Here is a 24,011-nt window from a genome sequence, read left to right as displayed (position 1 = left end):
TAGAGCCATAGATGTTTAGGTGTTGCATATCAACACAATGGAGTAGTGACTCATACTAAGGTAGCTTCCTAACCACAGTTACGTCTGATGTTTATTACAATTTGGCAGCACGCGACTCTTTCATACAATTGAAGCTTTATACAAATCCATTAAACAGTAAATTTTGGTAAAATATAGTTGAATAAATTTAAGAAAAAGTTTTGTTACTAAACAATAGTATTTTTATTTATTACTTAACAATATTTTTTTTATTTAATATTTGCAGCACCTAGAAAAAAAGTAAATATAACTGCCAAAAAGTTTCTTGTATCTCATTTTACGTAGGGCCTACCCATAATATTTTTGTTCATACCAACTAATCAAAACACATTTCTTACCAAAATGCTTATAGAACTATAAATACTGTTTATAAATATTTTTTTGTTTAAACAACATTACAGGATTGCTCTTAGAAAGGTTATGCTTTTATAAAAAATGAAAACGGTGAAACATCTTTTTTCAGTGTTGCTGATAACACTATTGAAACTAACATCAGTTTTGTCACGTAAGTAATTTGCTATAATAGAAGGTTTCCAGGAAATATCACAAAAAGAAAACAATTTAAAATACTACACTAACCTCTAATCCAGTGGTTCTCAACCTTTTTTTCTTCATGGCCCATTTTCGTTGCACAAAAATTCTGTGGCTCAATAAACCTTATTGATAGAACAAACTATAAAAGGTTGAGCACAAATAACAGCCTAAAAACATACAACAATAAATTTATGTTTCATTTACATTCCTTCACAATTCCTCCCCAAGACATTATACCTGTAAAATTAGGCATAGTGACACAAATTAAACTAAATTCTTCAATAAATCTCGCTTTTTTAAATTGGTCTGTAGCCCATCTAAAAATTTTCCATGAGCCACCAGTGAGCCATGGCCCACTGGATGAGAACCGCTGGTCTAATCAATGCGAAGTTAGTGAAAAATGCTGAATATCTCCTCATCTGCATTTACTTAACTAAACAGAAAAGCAAGGAGGAAATTTTATTCACAATCACTATTAGTTCTAGTAGTATTTATATATTTTTGAGAGATTTATTGGTAAAATGTATCAACTTATTTATTTGCGTTTTTTGATTAAACAGATTACTCAAATTGGTTTGTCAAATGAACATTTTTTCAGTAGCAATTTATCTCAATTTTCCTCTGTTTCGTTTAAAAAAAGAACACAAAAATATTAAAGCAAAATTACATGTGATTCTTAGCCTTTTAACTTCGATTCAACCCCAATTTAGAATAAATTGCAAACTGACAATATACAAATGACAAAATGTTTGCTGTAGCAACTAAATGTGTACACATTGTTTTAATTTGTTTTGACTGAGTATTATTGTATTATATAAATACTGTCAAGGTCCTTTAGGTCTTTTAATAAACTATTTGCAATTATGCTAGAGCAAATAGTATGAGCATACAATAAATTTTTTTGGAGTTCCTATTGAAATTGTTAAAAGTTTTTGTTGAAACCTTTTTATATTTTATTAGTAAAGAACCAATATAATGCAATAAATTTTTTTATGAAAGCAAATATAATTCTAATGCATATTTTAATTCATACCAGAAGCACTGTTATGGTGAAATATGCGCGGTAATTTTATCTAGAAGCCTTTCAAGTATAAAAATTGAAGCCATGACACCTTACTATGGGTAACATATTAATCACTGATGAAATGTTGGCATAAGGGTAAAAGGATGAGAATCAGTGATCTAAATTGAGGCCTTGATTATTATTCAGTTTCCAAAATTAATTTGGAACAAGTTAGGTGAATGTGGCTAGCAGCCTGTTACATCTTACAAAACTTGCTTTGTTCACTTTTTATTAAAACGCCAAAGTTTTTTAATTCATTAGATAGAAGAAAGTTTTGATTCATAAAATAGCTTTGTGGCATTTAAAAAAACATGTCATATCTTTAAAAGGTTTTAATATGAATATATTCATGGAAGTATTTGTCTTATTGAACAATTGAAAACAAGTGGCACTGTATAACACAATACAAAAGTGCCACTTGTTTTAAAATACAAAGCCATTCTTTTTTAGACAGCAATAAATCCACTATAAATCTAAATTTTACATACAATACTTTGTCTGTAGAGTGCAGTCCAACAACATTTGGAGTTAAGGACAGTGCTTTGACTTTATCAAATAACCAAGTCAATGCAGATACTGCTGAGGGGGAATGTGTTAAGTTGGGAGGACATCTTGCTTCAACTAAAGACCAGCAAACCAGCGACTCTCTAACAACCGAGATAAAAAACACATATGGTAAAAGATTTGCAGGTATTTGGTGTTAATTGGTATTTTTATAGACCGATCAAGTTGTAATAAAATTATTCTATTTGAATAAGGTAATTGGCTCCCTGTGGATGCCTTACTTAATTCTGTAAAATCCTTGCCTTTTTATCCTAGGGAAACCTGTGTTTTTTGGGGGCAGCATTACTAAAATCTAAAATAACTAAACATTTAAACTAGTGATTTGCACAACGCCCTGAATGCTGAAGGGTGATGGCAATTTAAAAATTTTTAAGAATCTAAATTTTGCTAAAGTCGTAAGCTCCTTGATACAATTATTTGTGTACAACTAGGGACCATTATTGCCAAATTACATTTTCCTACATGTTTTAAGTTGATTGTGTGGTTCCAGTTCTATTTATAGTGGCATTTTAGTAAAATGTTCAATGAAAATTCCAGTCGGGTTGCCGAAAATTTATTTATTATTTTTGAGGGGTGCCGTAAGCCATAAAAGATTGAGAATCGTTGACTTAACCAATAATCTTTCTTGGCAAACAGAGAGAACCGAGCCACAACCCTTACCTAATTTCTTTACTTAGTTTCACAATTGTTTGACAAAAAAAATTTCAGTAAAATTAGCTAATTGTTAATTTTTTTCATACTTTTAGTATAACAAATGATTTTTCCATTCTGTTGCGATTTTTGTTTTTATTACATTGTTTCAATTTTTTATTGAATTCCAAATCCTCTAGGTGCCAGCAAACTATATTGTCACTCTTTGGCTTTTTGCTGGCTGGTTTCTAATTTCGTATATTCTTGTTTACATTCAAGTTTGCGTTTTTGAAACCCTGTTAAAAATAATGTATTACATTATATTATTAATTTCTTGCAGTTAATTAGACAATCAGAAATACACCAGCAGATTCATCAAATCCCTACTGATCTGTAACTTAAAACAATTTGTTTTTATTTCATTTGGTTAATTATTACATTTTGGGATTTCTGAATGTTACAATAAACAGTTATTTTTCTTTTTTGGATAAATTGGTGTCTATAGCTTGAGACAAGTATAATTTGTTGTTGCTCTTGAGCAAATGGTAACATTTATATCAAGTAAAGAAATGAAAATTAGGAAAAAAAATAGCTTCTTCTGTGTTTTTAGGCTTCCAAAGGGTCTACATGTTTTACAATCCTACTGACAACAGGTTTTATAAGTATTCCAAAGTTCCAACAGAGACAGGAGATTGGAAAAGCACAAAAAACAATTCAAATGAGACTCTGTGGTTCATAGATTTGTACAAAAGGTGGTACTAAATATTAGAAACCATTCAAAGTTTAATATTGTTTTAAATTTGATTTGTAAAATAAAAACATGAAAGTTTCATAATGGAAATTACCAACACCTAAAAAGGTATACTTTAGCCAAATAAAACAACTAAGAACATGGTTTTCAAGTCTAAATATTATTTTAAATGTAACAAAGTTAAATAAATACTAAGTTTGTTATCATATAGTTTAGATCAAGAACCCATTAAAGTAACATTTTGCACACCTTAGGGTAAATAGTTAATCACAGTTGGACAAAGCGAAAGCCTGACTTGTTTACAAGACTTAAACCCTGATTTTACGCCGGTTTCATATTTCTTTAGGTGGACAACTGGACGTGTCAAAGTTACGTTCTGCAAGTATTCACAACTAAAATGGTTAATTGCGGTTGGACAAAGCGGAACCAGTTGCGGGCCAGAGAGTGGTGGTATGTTAAACAACAATGCACGAATATCACAATACTCAAAACTATAATTGATTTCTTGCTATTTTTAATGCAATTCTCAAAAAATATTTTATATTTCCTTTGAATTTGTAAAAGGTAAAAACTTTTCTGGGAAAGAACTTAATTACTTTATTGCTTAAGTCAGTGGTTCTTAACCGGGGTGCCATTTCCAATGCCCAAGGGTGCCACGAGACATTTGGGAATCTTTAAGAATATGATTTATGCTCAAGGCTTACAACTTTTTGTGTAAGATTACAGTGGGGCGAATTTAATTAAAACTTCCTACGTTAGGCAGAGTTGTAATCTAGTTCCATTTATTGTGGCATTTTAGTCTTGCGGGGGCCGCAATCTATTTAATATTTTTGAGGATTGCCACAAGCCATAAAAGGTTGATAACCACTGGCTAAAGTAAATTTACTTTTAATGTTAGATTTAAATATTTGCTTAAATTTTTCTAATTTCTGACAGGTTGGAGTTATGAATTTGAACTGTATGGTGCTCCCTCAATCACTGGAAGTAAAAAGATTTACAGTTACAGAAGATACGATTCTAGTTATGCAAGCAGGTTAACCAGTGTACAAGAAGATTTTTACAATTTATTTGAAGATCAAGAGATCAGCTTTTTCTCACCAGGTATTTTCATGGAAAATTTATTCCAGGACCATGCAATATCTATGAGGTGCAAAAGTGTACAGCATGTGTATAAATGTCTAATCAATTAAATTGAAATTTAAAAAATCTACATTTTCTTTAAAAAGATTTTTTTATACTTAAACCAAAATCAATTGTTACCAAAAAGGATAAATTGAGTCCATAATTAAAATTTAAGGTACAAAATATAGCTAGACATTTTGTCAATTTTAGATCCTAGTGTATTTATCGGTGCAAGATACAGCAACTCACAATGGCTTTGGAGCGATGGAACTCTAGCAAACTTCTCAGTCCCAACAATAAGTCCATCGACTTGCTTGCAGAAAGCTTACAACCCAATAACAGGCTTATTTGAGGATGTACAATGCACACAAGCTGCTTATTATGCTTGTCAAATAAAATGTAGGAAATTATGTAAAATTTATCAAAATTAAAAAACTATTTACAGCAGAATGTTTAAGTTGTATTTATTTATTAAATAGGGTAAATAATAATTAATCAGTCCAGTAGAATTTACCCTACAAATATTAGGCTAGTATACAATTACATTTATTTAAAGATAATCAAATATGTTGCACCCTTTTATACAGGTCAAGTTAAATTAAGGGGATTTCATAAAATCAACATCAAAAAATATTTTGCAGAATGATTTGTTTTTTTGCAATGGAAGTTTTTTTTATTTAAAAACCTAAAAAATGTTTCTCAGGATGTATCTTAGAAATATTTTTGTCAACATTTACAATTTAAATCTAGTTTCAGCTACAATTGAAAAGCAGCGATGCATTGCAAACAATCTTGTTGCAAAGTGGGGAAATAACCTTTCACAATTGACAAGAACGACATCGCAAAACCTCAATATTAAGGTAACCAGGTTCAAAGTAAAGTTGTTAAGCAAAGTAATAAATTCCTATTTTCAACATTTCAGGTAGAAAACTCGGAGAGGATTTCAACAACAACTGTAGCTTATAGTGAGATGAATACAACCATGACTGGTTTCACATACGCAAAACTTTATCAATTCACTGTAAGTTTTAAAACAATCAGATGCAATTAAAAGAAAGTTAGAGTAAATTTTACCATGTGTAAAACTACATAACCAAAAAAAATAATAATTTAATTTAGTAAAGTTATTTTTAGCATTTTAAACCTAACCTTTTTAGGTGTCGGCATCTTATATAAAATATAGGCACTTTGGCCATTACTAAATTTTTGCAAGTGCTTCATTATAATGCCACAGACACTGAACTTAAAAAGCACTCATTAACTGTTCAACATTATCCTTGATTTGTTGCACTCGAAAAATAAATGGAATTTGCATTAATATATAATCTTAGAACTATACTAAAAATTAGAATCACAAAAAAATGTGAAATATATTTTTCAACACTGTTTAAAGTTAAAAAGGACATACCCAATTGATAGTGAACCAGTATATTAAACCAACTAAGTAATAACACTTAAAAAGCCATAAATAAAAAACATGATTTTACCAAGATTTTTCGAGATTAAATGTCTTTGTAAATGTATTCACAGATTCAAGCCCAATTCACAGGCTGCAAAATCTTTAATCTTGAAGTCAAATTCAATCTCACAACAGATTATGGGATTCCAGATATGTCTTATACATTTCTTGCATCCGAAAAACTATGTGTTATTGCTATTCCAGCAGATGCTGAATATTTCAACAAAATGCCAGTTCTCCAATACAAGGTAGGTGGCCAACTTTGAATTACTTATTTTTGCAAAACGATTTGTTTTTGTTACAAAATACAAAAATCAATAAGTTTTAATTGGCGTTTAAACCAAACTAACAATAAGCAAAAATACTGTCCATACATCTAAAAAAAAACATAAAAAATTGTTAAAATGTTTTAAAAAAAGAAAAATTAAGTAGAAAGTTACAAACATACTTTTCAGGTTGAAAAAAGTAATATTTTTTTCTCTTTACTACTTTGAATTTCAGACAAAAGACAACTATAAATGTTTCTAGAAAAATTTCGAAAAAAAATTTCATTCTTGATGTGACAACCAGTGGTAGACATAAACCATTTAGGATATAAACTTTGTTAACAAAACAAATCTTTAAATTTATATAGAAACTTACTTATCAGCAAAAAAAAAAGATTTTGTTGACATAATTATTTTTTAAGGTAAACACTGTAAGTCTGAACAATTCAACGGAGTACTTTTACAAAATGACCACAGAATCATCTTTTAAACACCTCCAATTTCTTCAAATACCAACAAATCAACACGGATACGGACAAAAAATAGACATATCTGTAAGTTAGTAGAAGACACTTAAAATAAACAAACTATAACATCAGATAACCTATGTTAATACATTATTGTGTTGCCAGATTCAAGCAACAACCTTAAATTGTTCAAGTGCGGTAAAGACTCTAACCGGAAGTTGCCAATCACCAGGTAAATATGCCCATTTCCTGCAAATACCTTTTTGACAAGGAATATCAAATTGGTAGATTTCTATATTTTAAAGATCAACATTTAATATGTTTTTAAATTTGCTCAAGAGTATTTTTTTTAGTATTTAGTTATTTATAGCAACTTTATACCACATATGAAAGAAAAGTACTTATATGAGGTAATGGGTTGTTTTAGGCCATTCTTAAATTAAAAATTTAAGTTCCCAATCTAAAATTGAACAAAATCCCAATCTAAATACTTTACTGGGTTGCTCATAATTACAGGTTCAATCAATAACAAATCTAAAAAAGTCAGCATTCCTGGTCATTTAGTGAATGCATGGCTTTTTAAGTTAATATTATTGTAAACCACTATTAAATCTCTTTTCAGGATGTTCATTATCATTAAATTCAATCAATGACAGGATAGTCACTTTATCTGATGTTTTGGTGAATTTCGCTGATGCCAAATCAAAATGTGACTCATTTGGTGGAAGACTTGTTGTTTATAAAGATGACAAAGTTGCTGAAAAAATGAAAACTGTACTAAATGACAAGTATTTGTTAGGTAAATAAAATTTCCACTTTTATTCTCATTATATAACATATGTTGATGTAATTTTTAATTTTTTAAGATGCTGTATACATATCTTATGTAGCCTATTATGTCTGTTTTAACAGAAGATAGTAACAGAAGGTCATTAAAAACTGAATTTTTGTTGCAGACATACAGAGAGTTTGGGTATTTCAGAATGGAAAAAATGGTACTATATTCAGATTTGCACAAAATTCTACGATTTTTGGTGATTGGACAATCTATGAAACAGTACCATATATTGATTTGTTTAAATAGTAAGACAATAAAACTTTCTGTTTAAAATGTTTAAACGACATCCAACTAACAGTAGACACTTTTTCAGCTTTAAACCCAACACTAAACCAATTCATTTTTGTCGAAAGAACAATGAATGGAAGATAGATTTAAGCGCACAATGCACAGATGAAGGTGACAAAAATATACATATTTAAAGAGAACTATTAAAACGTTTTTAAAAAATAGTTGGTAGTAAGTAACTAAGACATCTAAAAGTTAGTTGAGATGTTCAGGAGACAAAAATTTGTGAAAATAACCATTACACATTATTATTAATACTTGCTCAGGTTGGAATTGGGATTTTACACTTTATGGAGGCTCCAATATGCAAGATGGATTTAAAACACTTTATCTGATGGGAAAAAATCAACTCTCGACACCAAGTGGAACGACTAGCACAACAATATTTGCATTAGGTACATTTTTGATACTCAATGTGTGTATATGTGCATGGGACTGCAAAACATTTAAATTTTTTTTAAATAAATATAATTTTTGAAAACATCATCAATAGTTTTATTAAGATCAAATCTTAAGGGTATAAAAATGTAAAAAAAGGTTTGCTGGTAGCATGGTATTTCAAATCTCATATGGGTAAAGGGTTGGACAACAGGCCATGGCCAAATTATTTTCTTAACCTTTTAAACTTTGCACATTGAAAACCATTTTTAGCCCAAAGGTACTGCGAATATGATGGCATAAAGGATAAAAACTATCTTTCATTTGGCCCTGAGACCCTAGATTATCTTATTGAATTAAGAAAAACTAGTGATCAAAAGCTGTTGTTTTCGTTATATGCCCTGTTAATATGTGAAATACAGGATTGTAAGTGCTACCAGTGGCAAAAATATGTTGAAAAGTGAAGAAAAACACCACATCATTGCACTTTTGTATATTTACAATAATTGCGCTATTGTACCGAGTAAGTTTATAATTGCGCATTATCAACACGTCAAAAGCAATCGTTCAATACTAGTGATCAATTTAAATTTGTCTATTTCTAAAACTATATGAAAATTTAATTAAGTTTACCTTTCTACAGATATCAATGTTTTTGTTGGAGCAACTTTTGACCCTACAACACAGAAGTGGATTTGGAGCGACGGTTCAGAAGCCAACTTTACAAAACCCAGTTTATCAACTTGTCAACAGAAAGCTCTACATTATGAAGATACATGGAAACTTGTGGACAAACCATGCACAAGCTTTAAAGCCTACTATGCATGTCAAGTGCAATGTGAGAATACAGTGGTTAATATAGATATTACAAGCGGGGTATCTCAACATTAATATACTACTAATGATATGCTTTGATGTAAGTAAGTACTTTTAAGTCTATATTTTTATTGACCACATAAACTCATTTTAAACCAAATGGTAAATATTAAAGTTTAAGCGTAGTTAGAAACTACTGATATTTATAAGTTTTTCCATTTTCCATTATGTCTATTAGTTGATTGTACTTGTGTGTTTTGTGTAGTACATGTATTTATCCAAAATTCAACCGAATAACAATACTTTTTTTCCTAATAGTGACAGTTACACCAGTTGTGGACCAATGCAATTCTTTCACTGTTTTTTTGCAAATTTCTAACTTTACCAAGTTAACCGAGTTTACACAACAAACTCCTGCATTGGAGGTAAGATAATATCTTGCTTTCTGTTAAATAGGTTAAAACAAAAATTGTTTTACGACTTAAAGGTGGTCATAACTGATCAAAAAGGAAAGATCAATACAATGTCAAATATGTATTCCTTCCAGTTTACCAATCTTACAAAACGAACAAACTACCAAATAAAGGTAAAGATTTTAACATATTTATTGTAGCACATAAATCAAAGTTTGTTTTACAATGCTATTTCATGGCTTTTTATTTGTTGTGTTAATTTTAACGGTTATAAGTAAAAACCTCCAGGGACATCACAGTACACCTGGTAGGGCTGATCTAAATAAGGCCGATACAACCCTAAAATTAAACAAAATGGCACTGTTTTTAAATGTGATATAATTTTAAAAAATACAGGCGAAGGCAACATTAAGTGGTTGTGTCAACTCCAGCATAGAAACCTTAGTCAATGTTACAACTGCCTTCGGGATTCCCGATCCTGTTACAGATGCAAGAATCAACTCAACTTATCCATGTATTGTGAAAGTTAAAAGGCCACCAACACTAAACATTAGCTACAAAGTAAGATAAATTTAATTGATAAGTAGTTTAAATATATTTGAATTTTCATCTGATGATCAGCAATTAGAGACTGATGCCTACTTTGCCTAAAACATAAAAACCCTGCCTCAATCTATAACTGTCTTAAAATTCTAATTTTATCCATTCTGTTTTAAAAGTTTTTTACAATAGATTCATCAAAAGTTTGTCAAAAACAGTCCCAAAATTAAAATACAATTTTAGGTTACGGCAACAAGTAATCTTACAAGCACAAGTGAAATCTTCAACAACGCATCTACTTTTCCACTGGAAATTCCCACAAGTGGACATAAAGATGGCAGTCAAGTCCATTTGACAGTAAGTTAATCAATATAATTTGACTGTAATCTGCTCAAAAACAAAATGACTTCTCCTAGTTATTATCTTGCTAAAATGTTAAAACTCAACTATTTACATCAGTGGCACTTAAAACTGGTTTAGCATAAGATACATCAAAACAATACGAAAATATGCGGCTTTTTGTACACAACAACACCATTATAACTTGAAATAATCTCTTAATGCATGGCAGGCCAACAGTAAATATTCCAGTATTATCAGTTTTCCAATAGATAGTGTGCATTCAAGTCCTAAATGCTTGCGCACTACACACATTTTTTTACATATTAAACCTGGCTTTACTTGTTGGCGAGCTCAAAAAAGTTTAAATCTCACTTCTCATATAAAAAAAAGCACAAACTACCTACTAGATACCGAAACCAGTTTTCACATTTAATATTGAAAACTCATTTATATTATCAAAATACCAAATTTAAAAAAGAGTTTTTTTTCCATTCAAAGTTATTGAATAAAGAAAATGCATAATCTATTGTCAAAAATTTGAAAATCTTAAGTATATTTCGATGCAGAATCTCTTATACCAGGGGTCGGGAACCTATGGCTCGCGAGCCATATACGGTTCTTTTGATGACGCCATATGGCTCTTTTGATGATTTAATCTTGGTCGCAGATAAATCTAAGCTATATGATTTCTTATCATGACTTGAATAAAACTGCAAGCGACCATGACCCCTTTCAAACTGTATTTTTTTAAATTTAAAACTACTCTAACAACAGTTTTTTCGTGCTTGGCGCGAACCCTATTTGTCTTTTCAGGGCTGTTAACCGTTTTGAAAAAATCCCTTTCCATCCAAAAGACTAAGTTTTCGCGCTTACTATGTGGACTTAAACAATTGTTAAAAAATTTAATACGGCTCTTGTGGAAATTCAACCAAAAATGTTTCCGACCCCTGTCTTATACAGACCAATGACTTCATGAATACTGACTATATTTTTGTTTTTACTTTAGATAACAGCTTTTTCATGCGAAGGAAAAAGTGCTGTGAAACCAGTAACTGGGTTTTGTAAAGCAAAACCCATAATGACGACCACAGTACCTCCTGCAACAACTAACCCTGTCGTTCAAGGTCCACCTGCAGCAATAATTGGCGGCTCTGTCGGAGGAATTTTTGCTTTGATTCTGATTGCGTTGCTTTTTCTTGTAATATTAAGGTATATTTCTTGTTTATTTTCACGGTTGCCCAACTTTCAATTTTTTAGCTTATTTTTTCACACATTTTTCCTTAAGGGGTAATTTTTTTAGGATTAGATTAGGATTTTAAATTTTTTAGAATTTACTGAACAAACATTTCAACATTTATTTAGCAAATCCTTGACATTTTGCCCAAAATAAGTAAAATTGATTTTTTATAAACATAAATTTATGAAGATTTTTTTTATTTTACACGACACAAAAATTAAAGCTGATTAATTGATGCTGAACAAGATTCATGTTATCGTAAAGACTTTGGTAATTTTTCAACAAAAAATTACTTCCAGGTATTCAAGACAAAAAAAGCAAACACATAGTAGTGCTTCAAACAGGAACACTCAAAATGAACCTGAACAACAGGTAAAATAAAGGTTATTCTGCAAACTACATTCAAAACCCATAATAACATAACTAAAAACATTTTATTGCATTCCGGATTAGTTCATGATTTTGGTTTGGCATAAAATTTGTTTATACTGAAGTCATTTTTACTAGAAACAAAATTCAATTAATACTGAAGCGATTTCCTAAACTATAATATTTTGTTGCGTCAGTGATTTACACACAGCTTCCCCCTGGGAAACCCCCCTTTTTTATTGGTGGCTATTTTTAATATTTTTAGTTTTCATTTTTATCATTTATATATTTTTTACTATTTTTTTTGTACAGATAAACTGATGATTCCACTTATTTATATGGCGAAATGCTTTAGATTTTACTGAATGACTGTTACAGTGAATTTATATTTTACAGATAGCCTATGAAAACAATGCTATTGAAATGGAAAATCCTTATGAAAACACTGGTATGTTAATAATAATCTTTAAGGTGTAAACCTTGGAAATAGTGAAATATAAATTAATTAGGAATGTAATTTAATTATGTTATAATTTAGTTGATGCATCACCAAACAGGCTCAAAGAGATGTATTTGTGCAAAATTGCAAACAACATGAAAATTTTTAACAGTGAATTTGAGGTAAGTAAATTATGTTTATCGTTAAGGAGCATTAAATAAAATAAATCTTTCATTACCTTTTGCCCAACTTTATAAACCTAATAATAGTCTTCTAATTTTCTTAGCTATTTGATAAAGCTTAATCACTACTTACGGAAAAATGAAGCCGCAAGCCAAATCAATACCAAACATTGATTTCATGAATATCTTTGCCAATAAATTTATACATCAACCCAATAAATACTGTTGTTAATTTGGTTTTAGTTTATTTTTTATTTTTTTTTAAGTTTTATTTCTACACTACAGAAAATAGTGAGTGATAGCAAGAGTAAAATGAAGGCCAGAACTTATTCTCAAAAGGAAATAAATGCTGTGAAAAATCGATACAAGAATATTTTTCCATGTAAGTTAATTTTTTTTTGAAACTAAGCAATAAACCTAAAAAATGCCTAATTTGTTTCTAGATGATCACGCCCGTGTTATATTACGAGGCAGAGACAACCAGAATGATTACATAAATGCCTCCTTTATAAAGGTTTGCACACAGCAATAAATATATTTATTTATACTAAAAGAAGGTATTCCGGGAGTTTTTTTTAATCGATGTTTTTCCAGCTTTATACAATCAGGTGTTAAAAAATAACAACTGAGTTGCTGTTATCGCTTTTTTAGGTTCGTTTTTGCATTTTTATTTTTTTTGTGTGTCGTTTTACTTTGCATTGTGTTATAGCATTCCCTGATAATGGTAACCTGTATAATTACCGAGCGTCGGATAAAAAATAAGTGCTCAAGAGTTTATTTTTAGTATATATTATGGCTGGTAACAACAGCATATGTATTTTATTGAACACTTTTATGCTTACCATCAGGTCAGTTAAAAAGTCACCAAAAAAATGACACTGTCATTTCTAAAACAAATGAAACATGGCTTCTTCGTTGTTTTACTTTGTTTAGGTAGCCGAAACATTGGTTAACATAAATAAGTGCCAGAAGAGCTTACTGTACTATGATGTTAGCAACAGCATATTTATATTTTAATACTTGGACGAGTTTATTTGTAGGGCTTCATCATGGACACCAACAAGTTTATAGCATCACAGGGACCCAAGCCAAACACTATAAATGATTTCTGGCTGATGGTTTGGCAACAAAATACTTCAATTATCGTCATGTTAACAAATCTACGTGAAAAAGGAAAGGTAAGCAAAAATAATACATCATAAAAAAACAAGCTCTAAAATTTCTTAGTATGAGGAACGTTGTTTTATGAATGTAGATTATTATTGACATTGTATAAATTAAAATTTTCATATTCTCATTATCAACATTTTGAACTTAAACCAGAAAAAATAATTGTAGAAATCACCTGAATCAAATAAGGACATTTTCATGCTGTATTTTATAAAAAACACTGTGAAAAATAGCAAAATTTCCAAAACACACATTATCCCCAAAATGCTGATAAGATTAACTTTCAGTTGTAGGGCTGACCTTTTCATAAAGACTCGTTAATTTTTAGCAAAAATGTGAGCAGTATTGGCCTGTTCTTGGAAACACTGAAAACTATGAGAACCTTGTGATTACAACAACAGATGAAACTGCAATTGGAGGAATCACAAAAAGAAGATTTCGCTTGGTGCAAGGAACTGTAAGCTTAAACCTAATCGCATCAAAATTTAGCAAAAAATTTGAGAGAATAAACAAAAGTAAAAAATGGAAACTTTTTTTACAAAAAAAAACAAATATTTAATTTAAAGCAACCTTCTATTTGCTGTTAATACTCTACAGCACATCAAAGTAAAATGAATATAGAGAAAACATTTGTAAAAATAAATTGAAACACATAAATGTTAATTAAAATTATGGCAATGGATGTCAAATTGTGCTTTTGTCATTTTAAACGATCATTATTTCATTTTTTGGCAAAACAAAAAAGCGTTAGGTTTAATAGTAAATCACTGGCTAAGCTGAACTAGTGGTAATCTTCAATTAAAAAAATAAATCTTTGACAGAAAACACATCATTTCACTACAATTTTTTTGTTACTTAGGTAACAAGAGACACTTGTTTATCTCGTTTTGAGTTTTTTCCGCCGTATTGTTATTGTTTCGCTTCAGTTCTGATTGAGATTTAAAATATATCAATCTAACACAAAAACATTCAACCTGTGAACAACAAAAGTAATACCAACTTTGATATTTCTTATTAATTGTTTAGGAAACACGAAAGGTTCAGCAGTTTCAATACACAACCTGGCCTGACCACGGAATCCCTGCAACAACTTCAAACATGATTTATTTGAGAAAAATGGTGAAAGAAAATTACGACAATGCCTCTCCAATAGTTGTACATTGCAGGTTTGTAGCAAAAAAGTTTAGTAGATAATGCTGTTGGAACCCTATTCAAACAAGTAGGGCTATAACAATTATACCAATTTTAATTCAAACTGCATTCTTGGTATGACTGAAAATTAATTCTCTAGTATTATTCCTAACTCAAATTTAAAAGTTAATCATACCGAGAAATGGTAGCAGAAAACAGAATTGTTCAAAATTGCAATTTTTTTGGAAGTCAAAATATTATAACGGACTTTAATAGAGTATTGAAACTTGACAAAATAAAGCAAACCTTTGGTTCAACGCAACAGATATTATGCTCTAATCTCTAATGTAAACACTAACCTAAGCATCCCCTCAACCTAATAAGTTTATGAAATCGGGAATGAAAAATATCACTTAATAAGAATATCAAAATGCTACCTACTTCTGTATGGGCTTTGATATTCTTATTACGTCTTACTATCATCTCAACCATTATGCTCCAAAAAAATATCACTATTTTATTTTGTAGTGCTGGAGTTGGAAGAACGGGGACTTACATCGCGATGGACATTCTGTTCAACGAACATGACAAACAGAGAGACCTGAACGTTCCTCAAACTATAATGGACATGAGGGACAACAGGACAGATATGGTGCAGACCCCGGTAAGTTTAACATATTGCTATATTTAATAGAGTGCACATCAATTTGATATTAAAACTAAATATTAAATATTCTTGTGAACAATTATTTTCAACAGCAAACAAAAATATTTGCTGAAAATCAAATATTGTGATTATAAGTTGTGTTTGACATGATTCAGACTCTAGGTAGTTTCACAGAAAGGAACATAAATTACTTCACACTATAGAAATTGTGTTGAACATTAAAATAGACAAAGCAAATAACCATTATTATTAAAATAGAGGATTCAGGTGGCACTGTATAAAGACAAATTGTATTGAGTTCTCGACAAGCTTTGCACAGCCGTGCTTCATCAGGTCAAAGTAGAAAACCCTACCACCTGATTACTCATTTAAAAATTTGACAATTACGGCTATTAAAGTCTTAAGATTATTATCAAAATCGTCTTTTTAAAACATCCCAATAGAAAATTAAACAAAAGGCATTTATTGTAGTATTTCACACAAAAGAAATATAAATTTCTTCACAAATTAAAACAGACTTATGGACAATGTTAACATGATCTTGAATAATTAGCAAATTCAAACAGTAGAGCCACAATCATGAGCAAAAAATTAAAGGACTTTAATGTTTGTTTTAGTCACTATTTCTATTTAACTTTTGAAGTTAAAAATATCGACATAACTGGAAATTAGGTCAACCCTGACATTTTTTCTTACTTTCTGTTCAGGCTCAATACATATTTATCCACAAGCTTTTGGTTGAACATGAAATGATTCCTGATACAGAAAGAACAACAAACGACATTCAATCAATGACAGAAGCTGATATGTAAGTGATAAGGAACGCTTTATTACAACTTTTGTGAAAATAGGTTATTAATTAAAAGATGTGCAAACTAAAGTGACTTGATCAGCAGTGATATAAATTTAACACATAATGTTTCACAAACTGTTTTTGGGGCTAGCCAAATACTAAGCAGAAAGGTTCACCAGCTCAAAACCGAATGAACCAGTTTGCTAAGAACCATGGGGTGGCCGATACTTGACATTCCGAATACACAATCCGATACCAAATGACGTCATTACTATGACCAAAGAAACAAAATAAATTAAAATTGAAACGTTCAAGGGAATTTTTTAGGTTATTAGGACCAAAATTCGCTTTTGGGTGAAGAAGTTTAGTGACCTCTAGTTATCGGACGAGTATACCGATACTGCCACTTGGCATCAGCTCCGATCCGATCCGATAGTATTGGACAGCCCTAGTAATAAATGCCGTTATGAGTTTGTAAATGTTTTTTTTGAGTTGAGAAATCTTGGGCTGACAAAAAGGCGCAAAAAAACGTGTGTAAGTTGAAAATATAACACAAAGAAATAATAACAAGCAAGAGCTGAATCGCTTCTCATGGAATATATAAGAACTTGTTTAAACACTGGATTCTAAGTTTCATACAACTTGGGAATATTTTAATTGTTTGACGAGAAATTATTGTTTGGGACCCAATTTTCTTCACTGAATTTTTTGCAATCTTTTAAGTTCACAAAACACAAACAGGGCAACAGGCAACATAGATAATTTCTAATTTCAAAATTATAGATGTCTTTGCATTGATTCTGCAATTTTACAAATATTTTGAAATTTTGCTTAGAAAAAATCTACTAAACTTAGAAACTATTGCAGTTAAGCGACCCACGCAAATCATATGGGTTGAGAAAGACTGATATTTAACAGACTATAGCAAAATTTATATTGGTCTTTCTAGGTCCAGGATAGGTTCTGAAGAATTTCAAGTTCTAAGTCAAATTTTGCAACAAACAGAGGAAATATGTAAGTGCTACAATTGAAACTGCCTTGAAAACATACCTTATGATTTTCAACCAAAACCTTAATGTTGTTAAAGTCAAACAATGATGTTTTCAGATAAGAAATTCTACATATTGGTTAATGAAAATGAGGAGTGGGTAGAAACAACATCATCACATATACAGGTTACAAATAGGGATATTTTGGCATGATTGTTTTGAAGCTAATGCTATATGGCACATGTAGCCAACTTAGGTTTGTTTGCGATCGACTAAAATATTTTTAAGACTTATGATCGACTGGTTCGGTAAAAAGTCACAAGAACACTTTTTATAAACATTTTCAGCGTTAGTTACATTCCAAGCCAGCGATGAAGGTTAATTCGTTACGTCAAAGAACGATTTATTAGGCTTGTTCAGACAACAATTTCATTTTAATGTTCTGCTTGTGTGGGACAGCTACTGTAACGACATAACACATATTCGACGCAATCGACCAAACTCTATGCAAAGTATAAGTATCAATTGGTAAAACCGGCAAACTATCTTATGGCAAACGGGTGTATTTATGGATCTGAAGTTGATGTCAATGTATATATTACGTTGTAACTTGTTGGACAAGCAATTTTATAAATAATTTAATGCCTGGCAGCAACAGTATGTTTCTAAAAAAAGATTTTTAAAAATAAATTACCAGGTGATAATATGTAAGAAAACACAATCATAAATGTTCATACCATTTAGGATCTTGGTTGCTCGGTCCAGTTCATTGCATCACAAACTCCAAATGAAAACACACAAGAGAAGTTTTGGAAAGTTGTTGCAGAACAGAATGTGGGCATTGTGGTATCACTGGAGGTAATATTTTATTAACACTTACTGGGTATTCATACAGCATAATATTTATTTCTGAAATATTATAAAAAAAAATAAATATGTTTTGTAGCTATTTTAACTAATCAGTCTAAAGACCATCTCAAGGCAAGAATCTTTCTTTCACATTTTATTTTCTTCCGGAGATTTCTTATATTTAAAAGTGTTTTAGCTTTACTTAATGTTGTTACATAGTTATATAGATAAATATGGTTGGTGTATGACAATCAGTAAACAAAGAAATTAATATTGCAAAATGGCTACATAAAAAACTAAAAAAAATCCTGTAAAAAAATAACTAAAAAATATCCCTGTTTCAAAAGTAATTACAAACTATGTGAGCAACGACTTTGTTTTAATGTCAAATTTCTTAGAAAACGTCGGCTGATTTGGTGGCCTCCACTGACCAACAAATCGTCAAAAACTTTGGAAGCTTGCAAATCACCACATCGGATATTACAATAGACAAAGATATCATCGAGAAAACGATCACAACTCAACTTCTAGGGAGAATGGTAGCAAATAAAAATGTGTTTAGGAAACAGCAGGCAATGGTGTACTGATTAGCTTTGCATTTACTTATGTCACAACACCATTAACTGCAGTATATTCACTACATCTAAAGTAAGCACAGGCCTTTATCTAAACTTGCCACTAGAGTTTGTACAATTAGGTGCAACCATCCAGAGTAAAACAAAGAAATTATATAGGTTCCAATTACCCAAAATGAACGGCAAAACTAGATACAAATCCAACTTGGGATTCAAATCTAAGGATCCGATATTCTACTTTGAACATCCCTATAAGCTAATATATATAACTCATTCAAAAATGAAATAAAAATATGTTTTGTGGAACCCTTTTAATCACCCTCACAGATTCTAGATTGCCAGGCAACAAAATAGGCATTTACATGAGTAAATAGGTATTAACAAGTATTTGAGTTAAAGAATCTATATTTTTAAGCAGTGTTTCTCAACCTGTGGGTTTTCAAAATTAGGTGGCCGTATAATTTGTTCGGATCGCCGATTGTGATAACTAATATGGTTAGATTTTTTAGGAAAGGTTACCAGTACGATTTCTCTCAAATTTGAGAAATTTGTGGTTAAGCAATACTCAGACATGGCTCATAGTAATCATAATTAAATGTTCTTTTGTTCACTTACAAAATATTCAGATATTATCACCTCTGCTATAGCAAGTTACTAACAAGAATTTAGTCATTTTTTATCAAGTAGTTTGTTTTTAGGAAACGGTTAACACAAGATATCTTCAAATCGATAACTGGACAAAAACGTCATCTCCACCTAGTGGTAAAACAATGCTAGCACTGATCGAGAAAGTTCAACAATGGCATCGTGAATCAAGAAATGGAAAAGTGCTGGTTTGCTGCAGGTATTTTAATAGATTCCACTTTTTTACCAACAAAATTAATATTCACAAGATGTGTTTTGAGGCTAAAATTTACAGTTCAGATTGTAACAAATAAATCAGCATTTTAAACCATCAGGGGAAACTGTTTTTTACCAAAGCTTAATGATTACTTTATTGATTTCCAAATTTGGTAAAATAAACTTGTTTATCTTGAAAAACTCTTTTTTTTTAGCGATGGATGCACCAGAAGTGGGACTTTTATTGCATTGGTGAATATTCTGGAACTGCTGAAGGCTCAAAACAGAGTTGATGTTCTAAGGATGGTTAAAGATCTGAGGGACATGAGACCAAATATGGTCAATGACTTGGTGAGTAAAATGCTTTGTTTTTACATTTATTAAGTGCTGCACACAAGTCATTTTAAGGATCTAAGTTCCATTCAAGTTATTTAAAAAATAACTTTTATCAAGTATTTTGCAAGCATAACGAGACAAATCATTATGTAAGCATGTCAACTTTAAGTCAAATCATTGACAAACAAAAATATGTGAAAAAAGATTAATGAAAACATTTAATTTTAACCAAACTTATTTGACAAGTCACGCTATTTAAAAACAGTGACTTAAGTGCAAGTCATAATAACACTGTCAGTATTTTAGGAGTTCAAGCTATGGTTTGATTTAGTAAACGTAAACAAAGGGTTCCTTCGTTCTGTGGCATACAATTTCTTAATCGATGTGACCGTTTACGTCAGTTGAGCAAATCAAAAATGGTTCCGTTTAAAGCTAATAAATGTTTCACTGGGTACATAAATACTGGCTGGTATTATATCTACAATAGACACGTTATTTTGTAAAAGTAAAATTAAGCGATATTTTATAGTTGTAAATAAACTTAATTTTCTTCTTTTTTGTTATGCCGAATGAGATTGTATGTGACTGTTGATGAAATGTGCAGAACTGTTAAAATACATTTATATTGTTTCAGAATTGCTACATGTATATCTACTCAGTCATTATGGAATACCTTGCTTCTTATGACACCTATGCTAACTTTCAATAAACTATTATTTTTATACTTTTTATGCTGTTATTTTGTGTGCATATTTAACTTGTGTTGTGTTTAGCGTTACAAACGCTGCTTATAAAGTTCTTTGATCAATTCCAATCATTTTAACATTTTTATGATTTCAAGTCTCAATATTGGCATAAACTGTTTATTATGCTTAAACACTATTCATATTTTTTATTGCTTTTTGACTAAATTGATGTTAAGAAAGCAAACCATGTCCCTATTTAATAGGAAAATGATCATCATATCAGTGTATAAATGTATCTTTAATTTGACTGTTGTTCAGTTTTCTAAGCTTTATAACATACACATATATTTATATTTTTACACTGTTTGTTAAATGCTGTTGTATTTATATACTATATGAAAGTGTAGCATTTTTGTAATTCTATGCTGAAATTCCTATTTTTCATAATAGTAAGTTGTGTTTTGAGTTAATTAGGAATATGTAAATATTGGTTACAAGACTGTATCACTATATTTGTATGATTAGTTAAAGTGATATTCTGGTCACCGTAGTTCTGATTGCTGCATTGGTTTTATGTTTATTAGATTTTCATAAAAATATTTTAACAATTGAATATTAGCAGGTATAGTATGAACTTTTCTTAAACTATAAAGTTTCCACAAAAGAAAACTGCTTTGAAAATTTGTCATGGAAAATCATGGCTCGCTTGTATCATTAATTGCACTATTAGCTAACCGCTGTATTTTTTTATTAATATACTTTTCTGGAAGTTTTTCTATTTGGTGATATGTCTGTTAAAACATATGGATTTCAATTTCAGTAACATTTAGCTAACAGCTACAAATTGTTGTGCATGTATTTCTAGTTCTTCGCACTTTTTCTGAATATTATGTATTACTAATATTAATTAATAAAAAAGTGTCACTAATATTCCCCGAATTTAGTAGAAAAACTGCAAGATCCCCCTCAATAATCTTTTGCTACAAAGTTTTTAAATAGGTTAGGATCAGTTCTGATTTTTGATAAGTGAGTGGGACGAAACGAAAAGTACAAACTTCCACTAGAATCAAGCACAATCTAACAAAATTTAGTCGTAATCAGGGAATCAAACTGCTGAGAAACAATTCTGTGCGAAAACTACAGTTTGGGAAAGGTGGTATGTAGTTTCTTTCTTTAACAACAATATACCTTTTTAACAAAATGAACTACCACTGTTTAAATAAAGAATGGTTATTTATCTCACATGACAGTAAAGATTGCTGTGAAAAATTTGACTTCGGTTCAAAAGTTATATTGGTCGATCTCCAGCATATGTGCTTTTAGCTGAAGTGTTTTTTTACTTCTTTAAATGGCACAAATACTAAGCATAAGTATAACAATAAAGCTTTGGTATAGGCTTGAAAGATTGCCTTTGCACACCCAAGCCCCAGGTTGGAATAAATCCCCTGCGCAGTTTCTCGCTCAGCCCCGGTCATAGCCGCGCATTTCACGTAAATTCAACGTTAAATGCGGTCAGCCGCGAAAAATCGCTTAAACGCACAAAACTTACATCGCGCTAACGGTTTTCAGTATAGTGCTCCATTTTCAGGCGTGCGAATTTTACACATATCGTTATTAAAGCCGCGCAAATTTGGGCGGAAATGTTATTCCAGCCGCGAAATTTCAAGCTGCAAAATCGTCTCCCCCGCGCAAAATCCAAAGTTTCCAATCTGGCCCAAGCCCAGAACAACTAGCCATATCTTTATATTGCTTCCAAAATTTTCTAATTTTTTAAGAAATCTTGCTCAGAAATAATCTCAAAAAATTACATTGGATTGTTTTACATTTAGAACAATCGGCGCTCTTTTACTATTGTACATGAAAAGTTATGCAAGAAAAAAAAATAATACCGCTTACCACAACGCATATTTTTTGGGTTAGGGTGCGGGTTAGCGTTTGGGTGAGGGTGGGTCAAGTAATATTATGTTTATTATTAATAATAACTTGACCCACCCTCAACCAAACGCTAACCCGCACCCTAACCCAAACAATATGCGTTGTGGTATGCGGCATTTGAAGAAAAAAATGTTTTTATTAATTTTTACGTACAATAGTGAAAGAGCGCCGAACAATCTTTAATGCAAATAAAAAAATACTTTATGACTTATATTCAGAGTAATAGACTGGCAAACAAAAAATGCCATATTTTACCATTTTAACGATTGTACTTTACTATACAAATATAGTTCTTACAAAACTTACCTAAAGCTCTGCAGTCTACAGTTTTTCTTGTCAGCAAGATCATGGGCGTGTAGCACAAACAAGGTTTTTGCATACCGGAGTTTGGGAATCCTACCACATCTCAAACTTGATTTCTAAAGTTTAGGGGGACAATCCTACCACATTTTTTCGTCCGGGGGGTTAACATTGCTAATGGAACAAAAATGTAGTAGAATTTAGATGAGCGCCCGGAGTTTTACTCAAAACATTTCTTCAACTGGCGACAAACTTTTGTTTTAAAATAAGTGGCGCGAAATGGCGGAAAAACTTTTCGCGTCGCGTGTTGCGACACACGACAAGACGTAAACTAATCGTTTAGAATGCCAGAATACTACTTTCACGATTGAAATTATCGTTCATTACGCTTTGCATAATTGTTTAAATGACTATAAAACAAATTGTAAAATAAAATAGTGTAGTTTATCTCAAAAAGATCAACCACACTTTATTTAAAGCGAATTTGTTGGCAAAACAGAACTTTTGAAAAGACTTGTCGCGTGGTATGCTGCGACACACGTAAGACGTAAACTTATAGTTAATTATACCATAGAATACTAACTTATATTTTATATGTTGTGCATGTAAAAACAAGTTGTAAAATGACAGATAGTATGTATTTTATATTTTCCACGCGTCAACGTTGATCACCTACGTTTTGTAAGTCTAGGAAATCCTATAATCGAATGAACAACAATATATCCGCTGTGGTGTCAAAGTTTGCGAAATATGAAAAGTTCTTTGTCTTTAGCAATGAGAGGTGAGGGTAAATCAATCCGAACAAGGGATTTGAGCCAAATACCTAAGAATACTGTGTTTGGAACAAGGGATTTAGAAATACTGTGCTTGACTTTGTATCATGTCGCCTATAGATTAATATAGAGATGCGTGTTTACTAACATTATGGTATTTTACTGCAACGTGATAAAATATTTCTATCCAACAGTCAGTTATATGAGGAACAAAAAGACAACTAATATTC

This window comes from Ascidiella aspersa, chromosome 6 (genome assembly GCF_963924565.1).
Source record: "Ascidiella aspersa chromosome 6, kaAscAspe10.2, whole genome shotgun sequence".
Taxonomy (NCBI): Eukaryota; Metazoa; Chordata; class Ascidiacea; order Phlebobranchia; family Ascidiidae; genus Ascidiella; species Ascidiella aspersa.
Note: the sequence above shows the minus strand (reverse complement) of the source record.